The sequence below is a fragment of the Manduca sexta genome, unplaced genomic scaffold, assembly GCF_014839805.1.
Source record: "Manduca sexta isolate Smith_Timp_Sample1 unplaced genomic scaffold, JHU_Msex_v1.0 HiC_scaffold_2022, whole genome shotgun sequence".
Lineage (NCBI taxonomy): Eukaryota > Metazoa > Arthropoda > Insecta > Lepidoptera > Sphingidae > Manduca > Manduca sexta.
This window is the reverse complement of record NW_023592945.1, coordinates 1-22637: the sequence shown is the minus strand read 5'-3', so window position 1 is coordinate 22637 and position 22637 is coordinate 1. Positions and strand designations below refer to the sequence as shown.

Sequence of the window (22637 nt, the reverse complement as noted above, 5' to 3'; positions counted from 1 at the left end):
ATTTGTTTTTTATATATCGAACCCCGGAGTCAACACCGAGAGAAACTTGCGAATGAGATACTAGAAACCCGCGGCTTAGCGACTGCAGGGTCTGGAGGAAAGTTGGGAGGGATATCCGGGGATGGAAGTGTGAGAGAAAGGGACCCTCTTAGGATAAGCGTAGGGATGAAGGCCAGGGAATGTTCGCTAGCCCTCATAGATCTTATTTATTTTATTTATTACAGTTTATATACAGAGTGTTAAGGCAGACTTAATAGCGAAGGCATTCTCTACCAGTCAACCTTTAGATGGTGCTACTAAAGAGGTAGGTGTAGATCTCAATGTGACTTGACAACTATGAGGTATACACACTGAACTGTGTCCTTAGGACCGCAACAAATGTCCTCTAGTGCATTGACGTGCGTTTGGTGTGAAGATCGGGCGCACAAGAATTACATTGGGTAGGTATGTACCTACTTGTTGAAGTTTGTAGTCCATTTCTCAAGATTGCAATCAAATACTTATTACAGTTTGTGGCACGTCCCTGGTGGAAACAAACGCGGTGGCAAAAGTATACTAAATATAAATACCTAAACAAAACTCTAGTAGAACAGAGTAGTAGAGAGACACTCAAAGATATAATTGATATCTTAATTCCAGCATATATAGCATAATGACTGCAGCTGATTGAGTAATGAATAATAATATGTATAATAACTACATACTTGTAATATAGTTCATCATGTTCACTAATATATCACATTTCTATTTAAGTAATTAATTAATGAGAGATAACTACATGTTCTTAGGGCAGTATTAGTAAATAAATCACACCTTTAAGTAGGATCTCAAGTACAAATAAGTATACAATCTTAATTATAAACTTTACTGTTTTAGCGTTAAGAGGTGATTAAGAATTGCTTAAACAGCTGTCGAAAACATCACCGGTTCCTAGTTTAAACCTTATTAAGAGACAATATGGCGGATTGTGACTTACAACTGATCGAGTAAATTTTTTAACTAAGCATAGCTTTGCGAAATTTATATACCTAAGTAAGACTAATAATAATTGAACTATTTCATGAACCAAATTGAGCCATACTTATATATAGTCTTGTTTAAATAATAATATCGGTCAAATAAACCGCTTTAAAAATAGTCTATAATAAAAACATTACCGTCTTTAGGTAAACGTAACTGAAATTTTCAATGGTACGTAAAGATTTTTTCGCCGCATAGCTTCTTTAGTCGCGGTCTCAATGCGCTATCACGATTTGAAATCCTCTTCGGATTAGCCTAGTATTAGCAATTGCGTAATTATAGTTGTTTTGTCACCTAATTAGGTTATAACATTGGTTATAGATTGTTAATTAACGTGTAATTACTTTGGAGGTGTACATAATTTTTCTTGTACCTCTTCTCTTGGTCGCATCTGTGACGAATATGCAACGTAGATTTTTTTAAATTAATCTCAATTTTCTAAACCTCTGGATTCAAGGGTTACAGATATAGCATTAATCGCATTCAGTGGATATAAGAAAGTATGAACTATTCGACCATACTCCGAAGTCCAGAACAAAACGATTACACAAATATTTCGACGACCCCAACATAGAAATTAAGTAAATTTTTCAAACAATTTTATTTTTGATAACAACCAATAGTTTGAAATGAGTAATTAATATTTATATTTCCACTTTATTTAACAAAGCGGCGATAGCCTACTTGGGTGTGGAACGGACTGCCAAGACCAATGTCCGCAGGTTCAAATACCAAGGGCACACACCTCTGACTTTTCTAAAAATCATGTGTGTATTCTTTGTGAATTTATCGTTCGCTTTAACGGTGAAGGAAAACATCGTGAGGAAACCTGCACATCTGAGTAGTTCTCTATAGGAATTTCGAAGGTGTGTGAAGTCTACCAATCCGCACTAGGCCAGCGTGGTGGACTAAGGCCTAATCCCTCTCAGTAGTAGAAGAGGCCCGTGCTCAGCAGTGGGCAAGTATATAATACAGGGCTGATATTATTATTATTTTATTATTTATTTAAAACCATCATACTGTAACTAGAGCATTTTGCAAATGAGATTTTGTTCTTGGGGTCCCTCGATTTGTCTCGGTTCGGTTCAACCTGCAACCGATTATTTACAAGTCATATTTTTAAAGAATGACATATTTTTTTAACCTGCCTAGGACACGAACCTAGGCAGTACATAAATAGGCAACGTACGATCTCTTCTCTATTAACTAGACCGTTAAGGCATTTCACTTTTAGACAGGCACTGTTTTGAATGAATTCGATTTAGTTCCGGCAGCAATTTTCGTGCTTGTCACGTTAAATAAGGTAGAAAGAACAGAAATCTGCCTAATGTCATAATAATTCAGTATTTCTCGAGCAAATATTTAGGTGCCTATAAGTTCTAAAATATCTAGACATTTTTACAAAATTTTAGTGCTAATAATGTTTCTGGCTGACGAAGTTTGAAAAAAGAACGCGATGCGGTGCGAAGTTATGCAGTCTACAAAAAGAAGGCAACGCACGGAGGTAGTTAACTCTCAGACAGACACTCGAAAAAAAAAATTATGAACAACCAAACTCTCAGACAAATTATTGTGGTTACGTTTCCGATCTTATATGGTATTTAAGGTTTTGTAATTCAAACAAACTGTAGTAAGTATAAAAAGTTATCATCAATAATTATAATAATTTGCCATAAAATTAAAATGAAAACATTTTTTCACATTTATCGCGGTTTTTCTTTACGAGGGACAAGTCAGATTTATTAAAAAGCATGTTGTCAATGGTTCATAAGGCGCTGTTGCGAAAGATAATCTACGTCCGCATGAAATCTGCGTAACCCGTTAGTCGCAAATCGCTCGTCATTACCTGTAGTTCATTCATAATGCCTTTCACATAATTAACTCATTGTCCTAGTGTATAGTTAGCTGAAAGGAAGAGCGTGGGTTAAGTTCCTCCGTTTGTTATTTGAAGCATAAGTTAATGGCAAGTGGATAACCCGATGTTAGCCCCCTCTCCCCGAGGCAATTCTTGTGCGCATGGTCCTCACACTAAATGCACGCCCATGCACGGGGGACATTTGTCGCGGCCCTAGGCACACAGTTCAATGTGTATACCTCTTAGTTGTATAACACATTGAGGCCAGGGACTGCGAACATTTTCCCTCCCACTTCACTCCGCCCATCCTGCTATTTTCCCCTTCCTTCCCCTTCAAGTCACCCCCTTTTTCTCCTCTTCCTCTTTCCTCCAAGGCTCTGTCGTTAAGCCGGAAGGCACGTAGTATCCAATTCACTTGAATCCCCGGTGATGACTGCGGGGCCTGTACTTAAAAAAAAAAACGATGTTAGGTAATGTCTTTAACCTCCAAACCGCTAGTGCTGAAGAAATATGACCGGTTTTATAGAAATTATTGTTCCATTTGAGTGATTCCGGACCCAAATCCTAAAAAATCCTTTCCTTTTTCTAATTGCTCTCCTTACAGTTCGGCAAAACGAAGAAATTCTTCGATAGCAGTTATTAATTAGCTAATTGACTACTTTTTATAATATATTTATCGAAAAAGTTTATCATCTAAAATCTAGTTGAAAATCTGTTTTTAAAATCCATGCAATAATAATATTATAAAGGTTTGAAATTTAGTGGAAAACGTAGCTGTGAAATAACATAAATGGCAAACTGTCACGTCACCGAGTGTCATCGGCCATAACGGTGCGTGCGTGAGAAAGAGATATAATACCCTACAACGCCTCCAGTATTGCTCACAAGTTTTTAAATTCAATTTAGATGATGATATCACAGAAAAAAAACTGTTCTGTTAAATGTTAATTATTATATTCCTAATCAAACATAGGAAACTGCTTAAACCATCAGTGAATTCTAGTTTATACACACATACTATCATAATATTCATCCCTCAAGAGGTAGGTAGAGACTTAGAGACGTAACTGGTGCAACCACTCCGCTTATTTCTTCCATGATTTTCTTATCCATGCACGGCAAAGTAACCCGTGATGGTAAGTAGAGTAGGATCCGTTCGCATTCGCGAAGGATGATTACCCCTCGGCAGTCAACACAATTATGCCGGCCTGTTGGAACCAGATATACACAGGCTGACCCCGGAACGGTCATACGTAGGCCACTATGACGGGATTTAACACCTTGCGTACGGTAGTCGCTATCCGAGCGGATATAAAATATATCCTACCACCTGCAATGGAATGCGAGCCTTCCTCCATATTTTATAATTAAACATTATTTTATTAATATACATATAGGTACGTTATCAAAATTCTTTCAAAGTAATAAGTGTGCATTATTCTGCCATAATTTGTTCCGGCGAGCGTTTTGATCGCATTCCCGATTAGAGTGCATTGTCTAAATAATAATCTGTGCAAACAATGAGCGCTATTAAAGTACCGTAAGTGGCTTGATGTTGTTGTATCGTGCGGTGTTAGGCATTGTGAATAAAGTCCACAGAAAAAGCACGTATTTGATTATACTTTTATTACTTAACACACAAATTATTGATATCTATAGCATGACCATGCCACTGTATACGTACAACCGACACTTCTTTCGTCGCTTACCGAATTATGGTTTACTTTTACTTTTCCTTAAGTTATTTAATATTTAAATACATTTGCAAGCTACCTAACTATTAAACTGTTATAAAAGTTTAGAAGATATTTTAGATCATTAAGTAGATAAAGCCTTGGGAATTATTTTACAAAAATATTTTGCTATACTCAATAAAGTTATAGAGAATAAACACATCGAGAAAGCTTTTCGGCCATATCGGGTACAATTTCCAGACTCCGAGCATCAACTGAGTAGAAAAAACCCAACATTATGTCCGAACTGGGAATCAAACCTCAGCACAGCAGTCGCACCGTAAAACAACTACGCCACCAAGACGGTCATTAATTTAATAATAACAAAAGTTAATTTCAATTTTTATCGAACAGTTTTTTCTGCTGACACCTGATATTGTACATAGCCCGCAACACTCGCCTTCCGGTAAAAGGCATAGTTATTAAGTATTACGTACGCCACATATTACGTCGGTACAAACTACGAGACGTTTTTTTTTCAGCCGATTCGGTATTTGATTGCGGTCATTTGTCGCGTGCGGTACTAAAGTAGGCGGAATTTTAGGTTAATGTTTTATACCGATCTAGATAACTATCATGTGTTATAGCGATAAACGTCTTTAAAGCGAGAATGCTTAGGTGTTATTATTGATATTGATAACTCGCCCTACTGGTTAGCTGAAATTATTAAAAAGTGTCTTTTTCTTTTCGTAAGATCTTAACTAGGTTAAAAAAACAATATAAAAAGTGATTTTAAATATGTAACATATCGCTTTAATCAATAAGTCTTTCAACCCTCGTATATGACCATGAGATGATCCAGACTATGAGAGTGAAGGAACAGAGTGCTTGTGTATTGCACACATTTATGCACTATAATATTTCCTGCGTGGCTGATATCTGTTGAAATTGGCCACCGAAATTCGACTAAAAAGGAATCATTTAAAAACTAATAAAAGGTTTTATTAGAATCACTTTACCCAGATAGTAAAGGCGCAAAATATTTTGTCATCAGTTTCTCTTTATAGGTACACACATAATATAGGCCAACAAGGAAAATAATACCTCGATATGTTGTAGTAAAATATGGAATTAATTTCTTGTTCTGGCAACGTTAATCTATGTTTAAAACAAAAAATCAAGTGGCGCCATCAGTGCAAGTTTTTATTTTTCTAGTCACCAGATTATAGAATACATTCGCTTTATCATAAATGTATATTGAAGTTATTTTAGTGTGCAGGCTGACATAAGTTCTGTTCATCAAAGTAATCTGTACTCTATATAAAGCTGAAGAGTTTGTTTGTTTGAACGCTAATCTCGGGAACTACTGATTCGTAGTGAAAAAATATTTTAGTGTTGAATAGCCCATTGATCGAGGAAGGCTATTTATCATCACTATGACTTATAGTAGTAGAGCATCAATGAAAAATGTTGCAAAAGCGAGGTAAATGTATTCTTTTTGAGCGCTACCATTGTGTGTGCTGCGTAAACGATTAGTTACACAACAATGAGGTATGATGGAATTGTTCCTCTTAAAATGTTCTAAAAATATATTATAAAACAAAGTCCCCCGTCGCATCTGTGTGCCAGTCTGAACGCGATAAACTCAAAAATACCCAATGGATTTCTATGAAATTTTGTATGGAGATAGTTTAAGACCCTAGAAAGAACATAGGCTATAACAGAAAACTCCCTCACGCAGGCGAAGCCGCGAGCAAAAGCTAGTCACTTATAATGCGTTGGCAGACTCGGAAGTTATTAAACGCAATAGACCATCTCTTCTAGCGGAAATGAGATAGTTATTAACGCACTAGTCATAGCCCTAAGATATTAATATAAGCCCGAGATAATTGTAAAACCTTATTACTGGTGGTAGGTCCCTATATGTGAGAGTCCGCCTGGGTAGGTACCACCGCAATGTCTATTTCTGCCGCCAAGCAGCGATGTGTAGTCACTGTTTTGTTCTGATTAGGACATTGTAGCCAGTGTAAATACTGGGCACAATAATACTTAACACCTCACGTCTCAGGATGGCGAGCACAGTGGAATACCAAAAAATACTTTGTAATTCAAGGTGTTGGATGGTGTTTCTACTGTTTATGTGTAGTCGTATCGCTTACCATCAGGCGAACGGCAAGCTCGTCTCGTCATTCAAAGAAATAAATAAAAAAAACCTTTGATTTTTTTGATCATATAGGCTTGCGTTTAACCATCTCGCCTGATGGTAAGTGATGATGTGGTCTACAGTGGAGCACCCTTGCCTAGAAGATATGTATTTACTGATGACTTGAAGATGTCCGGATTATATTTGACCGGAAATACAGAGAAATTCTATCGTTAGGGTTAAATAAAACAACCAATAAATTCGAAATTTATTTACATAAAAATAAAGCCTGATTTTCAGTGAAAGGACAGGACGGCAAAGCAATTTTTATCATAAACCTTATAGCAATAATCTTAGAGTTCATATTAAATGAATACTGTTAACATACAAACCGAACGTCATCACTAGTTGCTGACAACTTTCATTAAAATAAAAACATCAAAGACTTTTCAATCATCAGATAAAAGTTATTAAAAAATAAAACAAAACAAAAATTACAACTTATTTAAAACATGCGCGGCAGGGACGCTGCGCCTGATGGTAAGTGGAGTGTGGTCCAAAAGAATGTCGACTGACGAGAGATGATTACCCCTCGACAGTCGCCACAGTTATGCCGGCCTGTTAGAACTGTATATACACAGACTGACCCCGGAACGCGACACACGTGGGCCACTATGGCGGGTTTTACACCTTGTGTACAGTGGTCGCAATCCGAGCGGATATAATATATTCTACCACCAGCAAAAACCTAAACGAATAAAATTATACTTTTATATTCCATTGGATTATAGTTTACTTGTACCTGATGACTGAACAATCAGCCCTAAGGTTATTAAAATAAGATATTTTTTTGCATAAAAAATACTTTTCCGTCCTCTTACTATATATTAAGTTAAATAAGGTGAATAGTGTTAAGGTGTGAAACGAGATGGAACTTATGTCTATATTAATAAATGAAGAAAAATATATGCACTCCTTTTTAAGCACATTACGTGTAATGAGTGTGGATTTGGCACGATTCAAATTCAGAGGAGAGCAGAAAAATTTAATGATGTATTAAACTGGCAAAGTGTCTTGATTCCCTTAGGCTTCTCTTTCGTAATTAATGTAAAATCTTATGATCATTTGAACTATTTGCAGACTGCATTATGCATATTATTAGTGCTTAGGAGTCGTCCATAAATCACATGTGGCTCGAAAGGGAGGAGGGGGAAGGGGTTCGGAAATAAAATCACGAAATATCACAGGGGGGGGGTAATGAGAAATCACGTGTATTTATTATTCGTTGATCGCGCGATTTCTAAACCAAAAAGCGGCGCGTGCGCTTTGACTCACCGTTGCCTAGCAACAATTTCCCCGCGCATCGCGACAACCTAAAACAATGTTTAATTTTCGAAAATTTCATCATTATTGGTATAATCATACCTGTATTTCAAGAATATTCAAAAAGGTTAAAAAAAACGTCACTAAAACATCGTGATTAAAGGACAACCCCTTATATATTCTGTCGGGTTACCTTTGGGAAAATTTCACCATCTGCCACATGTTAATTTTATCAATTTCGACCACTAATTAGGATTATTCCACGCATTTAACATTTAATTATTGCCAATTTATAATGTTACTTGTTTAGTATATCTGCAATTAATTAAATAAATAATTAAATAATATCTTTTCCACCCATTTATACCTATTCACCCCATTTAACACTACTGTATCAGCCTTTGGGGAACTAAATTAAAAATGAGCAGTCAGTCTGTCTATCTCGCACAGGTCCGCCATGATCTCTTCGACTCTTGTGCCGATTTTTTTTGCAATCTGAAACCGAAAAAAATATTATACAAGCTAGATCTATTTTAAAATATTTTTTTTTTATATTATAACCTATATGTATATGGTAGTCATCATTTTGAATTTTGGACATTATGTAAGGGCTTTTCTAACATAAACTGCTTAGAATCAGGATGCTTTACGTTTGGGGTAAAAATGTAACCATAATTGATATAACTGATTTTTCGGGGTGTACACATTTCTCCCTTTTCATTTACAAAGCTTAATCAACTGAATAATCATAACTTAATCCTACTAATATTATAAATGCAAAAGTTTGTGAGGATGTATGTATGTTTGTTCCTCTTTCACATAAAAAGTACAAAACGGACTTGGATGAAACTTTACAGTAATATTGGTTATACATCATAATAACACATAGGCTACAATTTATAATGATTTTGTGTAATTTAGTTATAATATAACGATACATATCAAGTAAGTCGGAAAAAATTATATCTCTTTCCATTTCTCGTTTTTATATGCATCCCATGGTTGTCTGGAAGACATTGCCTAGAGCGATAAGACCAACATTTGCACATGTGCCTTTTGTCTCTCTTTTCTTCTTTGTATCGCTTTTTTTCCGTTTTGTACAATAAAGAGTAAATAAATAAATAAATTAAATCTCGAAATCTCCACGCGGGCGAAGCTGCGAGCATAAACTAGTGAAGTATTGTTGCAGCATCTCTGTTTTATTATTTAGTTTTAAGTTTTAAGGTCTAAAACAAAATTTATAAATATAGAAATTGTCTTTACGAAGTGTAATAGCAATCATTGCCTTCGATCTATTGTTACATTTTAGTAGGCGTTTATTAAGTAACTCTCAATCGACAATTCAATTCAGTAAAGTCATTACTAAGTTCTTTTCCGTGACCATTGCAGTATTTTTTTTTATAAAATATTCCTGACCCGATCCTAAACGATCTTACAAACAGTTAAAAATTATACAAGTAAATATACAAGTATTCTCTTTTCTTCTTTGTAACGTTTTTGTTTCCGTTTTGTACAATAAAGAGTAAATAAATAAAATAAATATCTCAAAAATCCCTTCACGCGGGCGAAGCTGCGAGTATAAGCTAGTGAAGTGTAAAGCGGTGTGCTCACGTCCAGTTTCTCGTAGTTGGGCATGGTGGCGTACAGCGCGACCAGGTCGCCGTCCAGCACGCCGCGAGCCGCGCCGCCGCACACGCCCCGCCGGCTAGTCTTGTACGTCCTGCCGCACAACTCTATTATATACTTGTGTTCATCATAATATAACAATACATTCCTTGCGGGCAACACCACGCTGTACACTTGTTTTCATCATACAACAATATATTAATCATATAAAAAACAATATGGCGAACACGTTTGGCGAAAGATGGATGCCCTAGTTGCGCATCTGGTTGGGTGGGTTTGTTTTTGTTTCAATATTCATCATATAGGAAACAATGTTTATCATATAAGAAGCAATATTCATCATATAAGAAACAAAGTTCATCATATAAGAAACAAAGTTCATCATATAAGAAGCAATGTTCATCATATAAGAAGCAATGTTCATCAATTACAGATAAAGTAAAGTATTTAGTTGATATACCTATTCCACTCATTATAATACATCGTGCTGGTAACTTATTTAATTTCAATGCAAATAAACTTTATGTAGTATTTTGAACTTTAATTGCAAAGTCCCAAGACACATATCAAGAAGACATAAATCGATTACTAATTACATCAATAAATTATTGTACTTATGTAAATACATATTTCAATCCAAATTACCTAAACGCCCTCGGGTTGAGTCCGGCGATGTGACAGCAATAGTTGTTCATAACGTTTTGCAACATCAACAGCCGTCGGTACATCTTTTCAGTAATGGGAAGCACGTAGCCTATACCGCCATCTAGCGTCGCTGTTGGGAGATAATCGTCTTTATTATGCGGGTCTTGTACAATAGTGTAGAGTATACAGAATTTATTTTAACACATAATAGAAGATATGAAATAATATATACAGATTTTTGGCAATTTTGTATATATTTTTCAGTTTTGTAACTAAAAAATTGTTATTGCAAACGAAAATGGTTTAACTGGAACTTAAAAAAAAAAAGGGTATCGGAAATGGGAAACAGATTTTTCATGATGGAAATACAAATAATGCGTACTAGCAAGGTGATAGCACTGTTTATAACCAAAAATAGTAGTTTTACGTACCATAATCTAAATCTTGCTACCTTTAATAAGAACATTTTGCTTTTATAATTTTACTTTGCAGCCTTAAGAAATCATTACATAACAACTTACTCAACTATAATGGCTGTAAGTCTCTCATATGTGCGAGTCCGCCTGGATAGTTAATATCGCAATGTCTATTTCTGCTGCCAAGCAGCAGTGTGTAATCACTGTTTGAAGGCCATTGAAGCCAGTGTAACTACTAGCCACAATATAACATCTCATGTCTCAGGATGGCGAGCGCAGTGGAAAACCAAACAATACTTAGTAATTCAAGGTGTTGGTGTTTTTCCTGTTTATGGGCGGTCGTATCGCTTACCATCAGGCGAACGGCAAGCTCGTCTCGTCATACAAAAATAATTAAAAAAAAACTTACTGTACATGGTGACGTGTTTCCGATGGTTCGCGTTGGGCACCTGCCTCGCGTTGATGCGGAACATGGCGTGCACCTGCTGGCCCAGGTGGAAGTCGCTCTTGCGGATCAGACGCTGGCCTGCGAGCATTGCCAGTTGGTTTCATTGTGACGGCGTTATAGACGTGAGAGGTGTAAGGGCGCAATTTTTTGTATGGTTGTTTTAAAATAGAAATCTGTACAGTCATCCTGGTTCAAAAATATTTATCTAGGAACCAAAAAAATTGTAATATCACATTTTTTGCTTCTTATCCCATAATCTGTTAACTCTTTTTTATCAATATCCATTTATAACATATAATTAAAGCTCCACCCCCCCCCCCTTCCTATAATATATAAAAAAAAGTATATACTTTAGGAATTATTGAGATCAATTAATTCAGTAAAAATCACACATATCTAATTTACCAATTGATACCTCATTTTTGATGCACCCTATATACAGATCAAATACCTGAGAGGCATATTTTTAGCCACTTTTTACTATCTTACCTCCATAGCTCTCTCTGGCTTGCGGTTGGTACATGAAAAGTGCGAAGTTGCCCTCCGCCTCGCTGACTAGGAACCCTAAACTCGTGTTGTCCACCATAAACTCCATCTCATATATCTGAACAGAGATCAGGTTAAATCTAAATTAACATACATAGACTGTTTAATAATTATATCATTATTTTTTTTTTAAAAAGTCACATATAATATTAGTACAAATGTGGCCTCAAATATAATTTTAATTAGTTTTTCCCTTATTAAAAAGATCTTAACAAATTCCATAGGAATGGTGAATTGTTTCGGGGACTTAAAAATATCATCAACATACTTACTCATTGACATATAAAATACAATATCTTTAAAAAAAAACGTTCACAAATTACCCAGTTACTCAAAAAAATGATAAATCAAAAAAACAATCAATTGTATCTAGACCCCGCTCCGCTTACCATCAGGTCCTGTACCTAACTAAAAAAAAAAAATAAAAAAAAAATCCAGTCACTTAGCTGTGCCATTATCTATCTATATACTATTATATAAAGCTGAAGAGTTTGTTTGTTTGTTTGTTTGTTTGAACGCGCTAATCTCAGGAACTACCGGTCCAAACTGAAAAATTCTTTTTGCGTTGGATAGCCCTTTGTTCGTGGAGTGCTATAGGCTATATATCATCACGCTATACCCAATAGGAGCGGAGCAGTATTGTCTTATCTCAGGAACTACCGGTTCGAACTGAAAAATTATTTTTGTGTTGGATAGCCCTTTGTTCGTGGAGTGCCATAGGCTATATATCATCACGCTATACCCAATAGGAGCGGAGCAGTATTGTCTTATCTCAGGAACTACCGGTTCGAAATGAAAAATTATTTTTGTGTTGGATAGCCCTTTGTTTGTGGAGTGCTATAGGCTACATATCATCACGCTATACCCAATAGGAGCGGAGCAGTAATGGCTAAACTCAGGAACTACCGGTCCCAACAGAAAAAATATTTTTGCGTTGGATAGCCTTTTGTTCGTGGAGTACTATAGGCTATATATCATCACGCTATACCCAATAGGAGCGGAGCAGTAATGAAACATGTTGCAAAAACGGGGACAATTTATTAGTTTTGAGAGTGTCCGTTGCGTGCGCTGCGTAAACGGTTAAAGTTATGCAACAATAATGTATGACGGGATTGTTCCTCTTAAAAAAGTTCTAAAAAATATATTATAAAAACAAAGTCCCCCGCTGCATCCGTCTGCCTAAACGTGTTAAACTCAAAAACTACCCAACGTATTAAGATGAAATTTGGTATGGAGACAGTTTGAGACCCTGGGAAGAACATAGGCTCCCGGGAAACTACTACTTTTATAACGGAAATCTTTAGCCTGAAAAACTTTATAACGCGGGCGGAGCCACGGGCAAAAGCTAGTAAAATAATAAACATTTTCCTTCTATAACATTAGTAACCACATAACCCTCACAGTACCTGCGCAAACCTCAAATCCCTGGAGACAAGAGACAGAGTCCTGTGTTTCGCCTGATACCGCAGCAGAGAGATGGACTTGTACACGTCCGCCACTAAGATCAGGTTCTTTATGGCCAGCATGCGGTGTACGTAGATCTGCGTGTCTATGAACGCCACGCCCACTAGGTCGTTGTCTTTGAGTTGCCATATGTATATCTGAAGTGGACGATATTTATTTCTGAATTAGTTAAGTCACCTAACAGAACATGATAGAAACTAACAAAAAATTAGGCCAATAGAAAAAAAGACTGGATTTTCTAAAAAAAAAACTTTAAAGTGCAATATCTCAAAATCGGTTACTTTTGGAATAGGGAATTGTTGCATAGTAAGAGTAGTCAGAAATGATGGAAACTACCACCTCTAGGTCGACTTGACCTGTAATCCGGTACATATTTATGAACGTTTGAAACGCTCGATACAGCAAAGATAAGACAATTACCAGTGTAATAATAATAGCTGTCATATTTTTAATTCCATGTAATAAGAGCTATAATTGCGTACACGTACGATTCACAAAGTCCGGTTACCTTTTGTCCCACGGCGGATATGAGGTACCCCAGCACTTGCGTGAGCGCCGTCACCGGACCCTTCTGTTCCTTCGCATAGATCTCTTTGAAACGGTTCTTGGTTAGCGGCTGACCAGGTTCCGGTACCACGTCAATGATGTCGTATATTATTATCTAGAAAATTGGTTACATATAAAGCGTGATCATGAAATGGGCCTGGTTTGGAATTGCCACTTTTCCTTTTTGGTTTTAAAGGCTGTATAAGAAATTAGTTCCTCATTATACAATATGGCCAAGTTAGCCTGGTCAGATTTGTATTTGTGACAGATTGTATATAGGGTGATTCAACAAAGATGGTTCACTATAGATACTATGAAAAATATACTTGTAAAATTCTATTGCAATTATATGACAGGTTACATACATAAGGTCATAAAAAACGGAGATGCAAAAAAAAAAGTTAACAAAAGAAAAAGAAACTAAAATTACAATGTGTAACAGGTTACATATATAGGGTGGTACGAAATTAATGTAAAAAATGAAATAAGTTACTTATAAAAAAAGCAAATGTCCGTCTGAATGTTTTTATAGCCAAAGTAGACAAACAGACTACGTATAACACAAATAGGGGCAAGTGGCCACTACTCCAACATCATTCATACCTCCGAGCCCCGAAATGCATTCCAACCTACTCACCCTCCCTCTAGACGTGATATCTTCGCTGTAGTTGTAGTTTGTTCCTATCGCGATGTATCCTCTCAGCCCGGATCTGAAATGAAAATATTCAAACTGAAGTACTATGAACACACACACACCACGCATTTATGCTCAAAAGGGTATGCAGAGGCGCAATCTGGGCACCCACTTTTCGCCAAGTGTGTTCCGTCCCATGATGTGATAGGGAGCGAGCCTATCGCCATATCGGGCTCAAATTCCAGACTCCGGGCTGATACTGAGGAGAAAAACCCACATATCACTTTGCCTGACCCAGGATTCGAAATCAGGACCTCAAAGCGCTGCCATACCGCGCATGCAGTACAACTACGCCACCGAGACAGTCAGTACTATGGAGCTTCTTTAAAAAAACTTTTTACTAATAAAGTAACTAGGTAGTATGATTTGTTTTATTTATCCATATTATCACACTCATATAAACATGCAGGTTAAATTATTTATATATTCTACAGTCATCTGTATTTCATAATAAATCAATACAAATAGAGGCACGAGTCGTGAACAGACTTGTGATTGGTCTGTTTGATGTATAAAGCGCCAATGTATCGCGCGATTAATTCTTTAGTCGATGATCGTTGCCTATTGACTTACGTGTGCCATACACTTGCGTCCAATTGGAACCCGTTCAAGTATTACGTAAGCAGAATTTGAGTAATTTTTAACCCCCTCCCCGTCCCCATTGTGAGCAAAAGTAAGTTTTTCTCCCTCTCCAATGCTTACGTAAACATAGGTAAATATAATGTACACAAAACTGTTAAAACTTTTAAATATCAAAAATAAACAAATATTGCTGACGTAATCACTGTTCTGTCCCCCCCCCCCCCCATCCCCATATCTCCGAAAAAGACAAACCATAAACCCCACCCTACTATAGTGTTAAGGTAATACTTGAACGACCTCTGTCCATAGGCGAGCTCGCCACTAAAACTTCATCTGTGCTCATCACTTGTGCCGTTTACTGTACCTGGTTCCTTCATACGACAGCGAGACGTTTTTCAAGCAAGTGACGTGTTCCCATTCGTCAAGCTCTATCTTGGTGTTCGGGATGATCTCCCAGGAGACGGGAGAGAACAGCATCACCGAGAAACGATCCTGCATCGGGTATGGGAATCTGGAATAGAGAATAGTTATGTAATATTTATGGCGATGGCTCCTAAATAAACTGTCTTATATGAAAAAATAGCGATACTCCCTTTTTTACCGTTTCGTTATGTAGGTATTATTTACTACTAAAACCCATTAAAAAAAGTTAGTAAATGATTGTTAATGAAATGTTTTTTCGGTTATTTACTTTTAAATTAAATGGGTTTGGTTCTAAACAGTATCTTGGTAACGATACGCTAAAATGTGAATGTTGCAATTTTTTTCAGATTTATTAGTTTACTTAGGAGCCATCGATGGGCCGACTCTGGAGGGAAGCAGAGGACAGCTTCACTCCCCTGGGTTAAGTATGCTTACGTATGATAGTATAAATACCAGCTCCGCATTACATACAGTCTTCTGCTGGGTACGGGCCTCTACTGAGAGGGTTTAAACCTTAGTCCTCACTAGCCTGGACTTCTTATACTTTGGAACTTCTTGTGGAAAATTTTCACGTGCGTAAATTTCATCCTTCACCGTTAAAGTAAATGTAATTAGTAATTTTACACATTCCTGTTCCCTCCCTAACGTCATCCCTGGATCAAAAGTTGGGATTTCAATCTTATAGCATTCTATCTAGCGGTCAGAGTTCCAAATTCGACGTTAATTGAAATATAAACAATATACAGCAAATGTTGTTGTTATGTTGCAAAATAACGGTATGAAGAATAAGTAATTACAAAGGATGTTAATTCTTAGTAGGTACTAAAAAACTAAATGTGTAAAACAAGTATTTTTTACGAACGAAATATTATAAATACTATACTATAAAAGTCTTAGGGTTTGTTCACAGTGCCAAGTTAATGATATCTGTCAGATAATGTATAAAGCAGTTAACGCTGAATGCACTCTTGTTTGCCATTTATTTGCGACATTGACTTTTATATTTAGCTGCCTTATATTCAACGAGTAGTGTTAAACATAGAAATTTTGAAACCACTCACCTATCTCCTTTATTCTCAGTCGACTTCTCCTTATCCTCCCCATTGAACTTATAGTACGATGTCGTAGGCTGCTGTACGGAAGCCACGAGGCAGTACGTCTTGGACTCCAAGTGGAATGTGACGAAGTGCGGCGTCATACGTATGGGCACCTTGCGGACGGGCCACCACGCGTCGTACGACAAGTGCGTTGGCAGTGTGCAGATACGAAGCTCTGACTGCGAAAAATAAAAGATAACTTAGTGGCCTATATCTAAAGTTCATTTTCAATTACCAATCTTCATTACATTTGGTTAATAAAATAACCAATATGTAATTTCAATAAACTTCATGTTACTTGGTCCATTTTTGTTATTGATTGCAATATAGCAATAGTTATTTAAATCGGTCATATGATAACAATAACACCGCCGATGAATGTGTGTGCATGCGCCTTTTGAAATAGTCTGTAATGCAGGTAGATTTGATTGATGTTGTTGTGTATGTGCGTGTGCGTGTGCGTGTGCGTGTGCGTGTGCGTGTGCGTGTGCGTGTGCGTGCGTGTGTGCGTGCGCGTGCGCGTGCGGTACCCAGAGTTGTAGTAGAGCAGTCCGTGCGGGCAGTTGTCGTTGTTGAAGGGCGCGAAGGCGTGCAGCGCGGCGGCGTCGTGCAGCGCGTGCAGGCGCGCCTCGCCGCGCGCCGACAGCAGCAGCAGCGCGGGCGAGCGGCCGCACAGCGCCACGCCCGACCAGCCGCACACGTTGTCTGCACCACCACACACGTTATTATAATATCAGCCCTGTCCCACTGCTGGGCACGGGCCTCCTCTACTACTACTACTACTACTGAGCGGGATTAGGCCTTAGTCCACCACGCTGGCCTAGTGCAGATTGGTAGACTTTACACACCCCAAAAATCCTATCAAGTACTTCTAAGTTATTTAGATTTCACGATGTTTCCTTGATAAGATGTATGCATTCTATTCCAATTATCACAGCAATACTCTGTCCGTAGATAAAAAATGTCTATGAATAAGGGTGTAAGACATTAAATCACTCACTGAAATATCTAATCTGCCGCACGTTCTCCTTGAGCGTTGCGACTTCGTGCCCGTCTTCCGAAGTGTCCACAACGCTAGGGATGTACCCGAACGGGAACAGCAGGTTCAGACGGGAGAAACGGATCTTGAGATTGCCGCGGGGATATTTGTAGGCCTGGAGACAAAAAATTACAATAAAATGTTGCCAGAGTATTCCATTTTAAAATTTTGAGAATGGTAGTCCTGCCGCTTGTTAAGAGATTGCGGTAGTACAGGCTGTAGCAGTAATTAAAATTAAAACATCAAAATTAATATTGATTGTTATTACACCTTACTTATGCTTGATAATCCTATAATTTTACTGTCACTTGCGCATTATTACACTTTCCCAATTCTATCCATAGTGTGCATTTACACTGGAAACGTTTAAGGTAAGAAGTGGGGCGCGTCTTAGTGAATGAAATGATCTATAGAAATAAGTTTCTTCTTAAATATATGTATATATTATCAGTCTTACTTGTAAACTCGTTTCAGCGTTAAGAGGTAGTTAAGAATTGCTTAAACAGCTGTCAAAAACATCACCGGTTTTCTAATTTAAACCTTATTAAGAGGCAAAATGACGGGTTTTGTCTTACAGCTGATGGAATAAATTTATGTTTTAAATAAGCATTGCTTTGTGATTTTTATAAGTCTGTATATTTAAAGACGTTACCATTAAATTTGTTATTTTATGGCTGAAATACCACAACCAAAAATCGTTCCCTCAAGTACATTGCACAAAGAATAATGAACCTTATCCCTTACCTGATAGAACATGATTTGGTCGTCGCAGCGCATTATCATCAGCACCCTGGACCCCTTGTGCCCCAATCCCACCACGCACAACTCCCTGAGCTTCTCACGTCAGCGTTGTTTGATGGAGCGTTAAGGTCCTCGTCTTCCGTGGGGTTCGCTGGTATTGGTACTGATTCAAGACTGTCGGCTAAAATCTGTTATACAAATAATGTCATAATAGGGGATTTATTATTATTATTATTTTATTATAATATATAAAATCACAATCAAATCCAATATACCATAATTTATGACTGAACATAGTAACTCATATATTACCATTGTCTATGCCTCGCGTGGGTGTTTATGGCCTTTCCGCGCTGGCAACACCGATGACAGGAAGGACGGACGGGTGCCATATTGGACTTGACTTCGAGACCACCGAACGTAACCATTATTATAGTTTTGTCTTTTGTATTTACTTTAAATATACAGTCCTCTACACTAATAACTGGTTTCGTACGGTGGTCTCGAAGTCAAGTCAAGAAAAGCTACGAATATAACATAGGTTTTCTTCGTGTTTCGGACCCCGCTAGTCAACACCGGGGAAAACATGCTAATGGGATACTAGAATCCCTCAGCTTAGCGACTGTTTGGGAAGTGTGGACTGTAGGGAAAGGATAAGCAAACCTCTCAGGATAGAAGAAGGGGTAAACGCCAGGCAATGTTCGCTGGCTCTTAAACATAACCTAGGTTAAATATACTCACCCTGTGTCCCCCACAAGCATCTCTCACGAGGAAACTGAGCCTCATCTCGGGCAACGAGTATATCTCCAGGTTCCCGTTGGTCCTCACGCAGAACAGCCAGTAGGTAGGCTTCACGTCCGCGAGATACTTCTTCCACCAGCGCGACATCCGCCGCGGCACTCCGGGGTTCTTAGATTGTTCCGCCAACATTATCTGTATATATCAGCCCTGTATTATATACTGTTCCACCGCTGGGCACGGGCATTAACTTGCCTATAGAAGTCAGAGGTGTCTGTCCTTGGGATTCGAACCCGCGGATATTTCTCACAGCAGTCCGTTCCATACCCAAGTAGGCTATCACGCTTCGATTTCTTATTATCTGTATAGAACGGTATAATTATTTGAATTCATGTATAGGTTCGCCTACTATCACATCATGGGATCGGAACACACGTGGAGAAAAGTGAGTGCACCGGTGTCTTCCCTCATAAAGGCGTGTATTGTGTAAGTTATTTTCGTTTTAAATTAATGTTTTCAACTATAAATCCTTGCGTCGGTTTAAGTAGAATCTAATTGGGTTTATATTTTGTAAGCACTGTGATTAGGCCCGATTCGTAATGGAGGCACTTTCATAGTAAACACAGCAGACAAATTAATGTAACTTTATTCTTTACCATTCGATCCCTACTTTTAAGAACATCCTGTATTCACTGAACGTTTGATCACTACTTTTAAGAACATGCTCTATTCTCTGAACGTTTGATCCCTATTTTTACAGCATCCTGTACTATACTCACGCTAGCCATAGACGCGGGTGTCTGATCTCCTCCGTACAGCAGTTCATCTTCATCGTTCAGCTCGTAGATCGCTCCCGGTTTGAATCCTTCGGCCTTTACGTTCTTGCCTTTCACTTTGCCCGTGAACTCTCCTTTCACCTAAAAATATTTAAAGGTTATTTCATTGTTGCAGCAAAAGTAGCTGAAAAATTAAAATTTTCAAATAGCCTTTAAACTTTTATGTCCTTCAAAAATCAATTTTTATTCCTTTAAAATAAATTTTCAAAGGTTTACTTTATTTTAAATAAATAAAAAAATATTCTTATTCAATCGAAATTTCATTTCGATTAAAGTCAACGTGAAGAAGTAATTTGCAAATTTTAGCTTATTTAGGCTTCATTTAATTTAACATCAGGCGCACTGAATCCACTTCGATAAATAAATCACTATATAGTATAAAACAAAGTCTCTTTCTCTGTCCTTTGTATGCTTAAATCTTTAAAACTACGCAACGGATTTTGATGCGGTTTTTAATATATAGAGTGATTCAAGAGGAAGGTTTATAAGTATAATAACATCCATTAAATAGTGGAGAAATATTGCACCCGTGCGAAGCCGGGGCGAGTCGTACAGTATAAGAATGACTATAAATAAGAGTGATACCGTAGCGCCGTCCTGGTTGGCGAGCAGCCCGCCCAGGTCTCTGAAGGGCGCGGCGGCGCGGACGATCGCGCCGGGATCGCCTGCCGCGTGGGCGCCAGCCGCCCGCTCGCCTGCAACACGTTAGGATAGGCCCATATTCTGGGGCCTTATTCTCTATCCCGCACGAAGTGATAACAAGCACGTAACAATATTACAAAGCATTGACTATAGAATTTATTACAGGATACCATTCCACGCACATCGGCCGCGTTACGCTTACACTATCATACAGAATAAGGGCCCTGTATGGTATTGTGAACGCGTAACGCGGCCGTGTCATGTATCTTCGAGAAATGTGCGTGGAATGGTATTCTGTAAGTCAAATTTCTATAGTCCTAAACATGATGCGTTGTGTTACGTGCTTGTTACGCATTGATATAATAACGTGCGAGATAGAGAATAAGGCCCCAGTGGCTAGCGCAGTTGGAGCGGCAGGGCAGCCCTTTAAAGGAGCAATAGGGACAGTCCTTTAAGGGAAGCGGATTTTTTTTTTTATTACTTTATCACGCAACGTGCTTGTCTTTCGCCTGATGGTAAGCGATACGACCGCCCATAAATAGTAGAAACACCAACACCTTGAATTATAAAGTATTGTTTGGTATTCCACAGCGATCGCCATCCTGAGACATGAGATGTTAAGTCTCATTATGTCCAGTAGTTACACTGGCTACAATTTTCTTCAAACCGGAACACAACAGTGACTACACATTGCTTGGCGTCAGAAATAGACATTACGGTGGTACCTACCCAGGAGGATTCTCACATTTGAGAGACCTACCAGCAGTAAAATAATATATAAAAGCATTTAAAAATTTGAACTACATCCTATACTGTTTTGTACAGTATCAAAGAGTAAATATAACAATATAACAAGTGACCTGTCCATCTTTGGATTTGAACTCCCTGAGCGCCAGCACGAGGACGCGGCCGCACGTGGACACCACGCACAGGTAGGGGTCCGCCGTGGACGCGTACTGAGCCGTCCACTCCAACTGGATGGATTGATTTGCACGCCGTCTGCGGAAGCAAATTACACCCACAATTGGATTATTATTAGCTAATCTCGCTATAAGTAAATTTCCATACAATCATTCATTCATGCATTCTACACAAAAAGTTTAATAAATGCGAAATCCTGCAATAATTTTAGTATTATTCGGCATTCGATACCTTTCGTCAGCCAACGAATTCGTATTAAAAACATGTGATGATACAATTTGTATATAAACCGCCATCTCGTCAACATCAAAGGAAGTATGAGAAAATCGATGTGGTTTTAACATAATTGTCATGATAACGCACAGCAATCATACTAAATGGCGATAGACGATACTGGCTTGCGATAGCAGAATTTGCGCGACGCGCAACATATACACCCCCCGGAACCGGCGGAAGGGCCGTGGCCGGTCACAAACAACATTGCCTGACTGGAAATCTTCCCTTCCAAAGAGGAAGGCAACCATCTATCCCTCCACTACAAACACATATTTTTGACATGAGACGTATCTATCGCATGAGTATAATTTTTTTTGATAAATTGCAGATGCATTTATTACATTTCTGTCTGTCCTTTGAAATTGTATACAAACACTGACGGTACAATATCAATACCACAGACTTATAAAAGCAATACATAGTTTCACAAAAATAACCACTCTGTAAAACAGACAAGACGAATATGCGGCCAATACATTTCTACAGGCCGCACGATCGATTTCCCACTTTATTATACAGTATGTATAGCTATAGCGAAACGTTCAATCGATTCTCTATGTCGGTGGTGAGTGGTAATAATGATAACGATCATTTACTCTTGATGAGCCGGATGGCGACGGTGGTGACCTGCACCATGAACTTGGAGGTGCCGAGGTTGCCGGCGAACACCGTCGGCGCGCTCGTCATGAACCCGGAGTTGTCCACCTCGTTGATCTCTTGCCCTGTTTGTAGCACCTGCGAATGTCATATTTCAACCGAATGTTAAAAAGGAGGCTCTCAATTTGAAGCGTATGTATTTTTAATGTCATTTTTTATATTATACTCACTTTTTTCACCTACTCTAAAAATGTGATAATATATCTGAAATAATTTATTTCGAGGTTTAGGGATTCGATAAAATAGTACACGCTAGGAGCGCGAGGACGTGCGTCGCGCGTGATGG

The 22637-nt window shown here is 38.1% G+C and overlaps 1 pseudogene; it reads right to left on the bottom strand.

Annotated features, from left to right (window-relative positions):
- Nucleotides 1-6947: 6947 nt before the first annotated feature.
- On the bottom strand, nt 6948-22429 carry LOC119191865 (annotated as a pseudogene).
- Nucleotides 22430-22637: the final 208 nt, after the last annotated feature.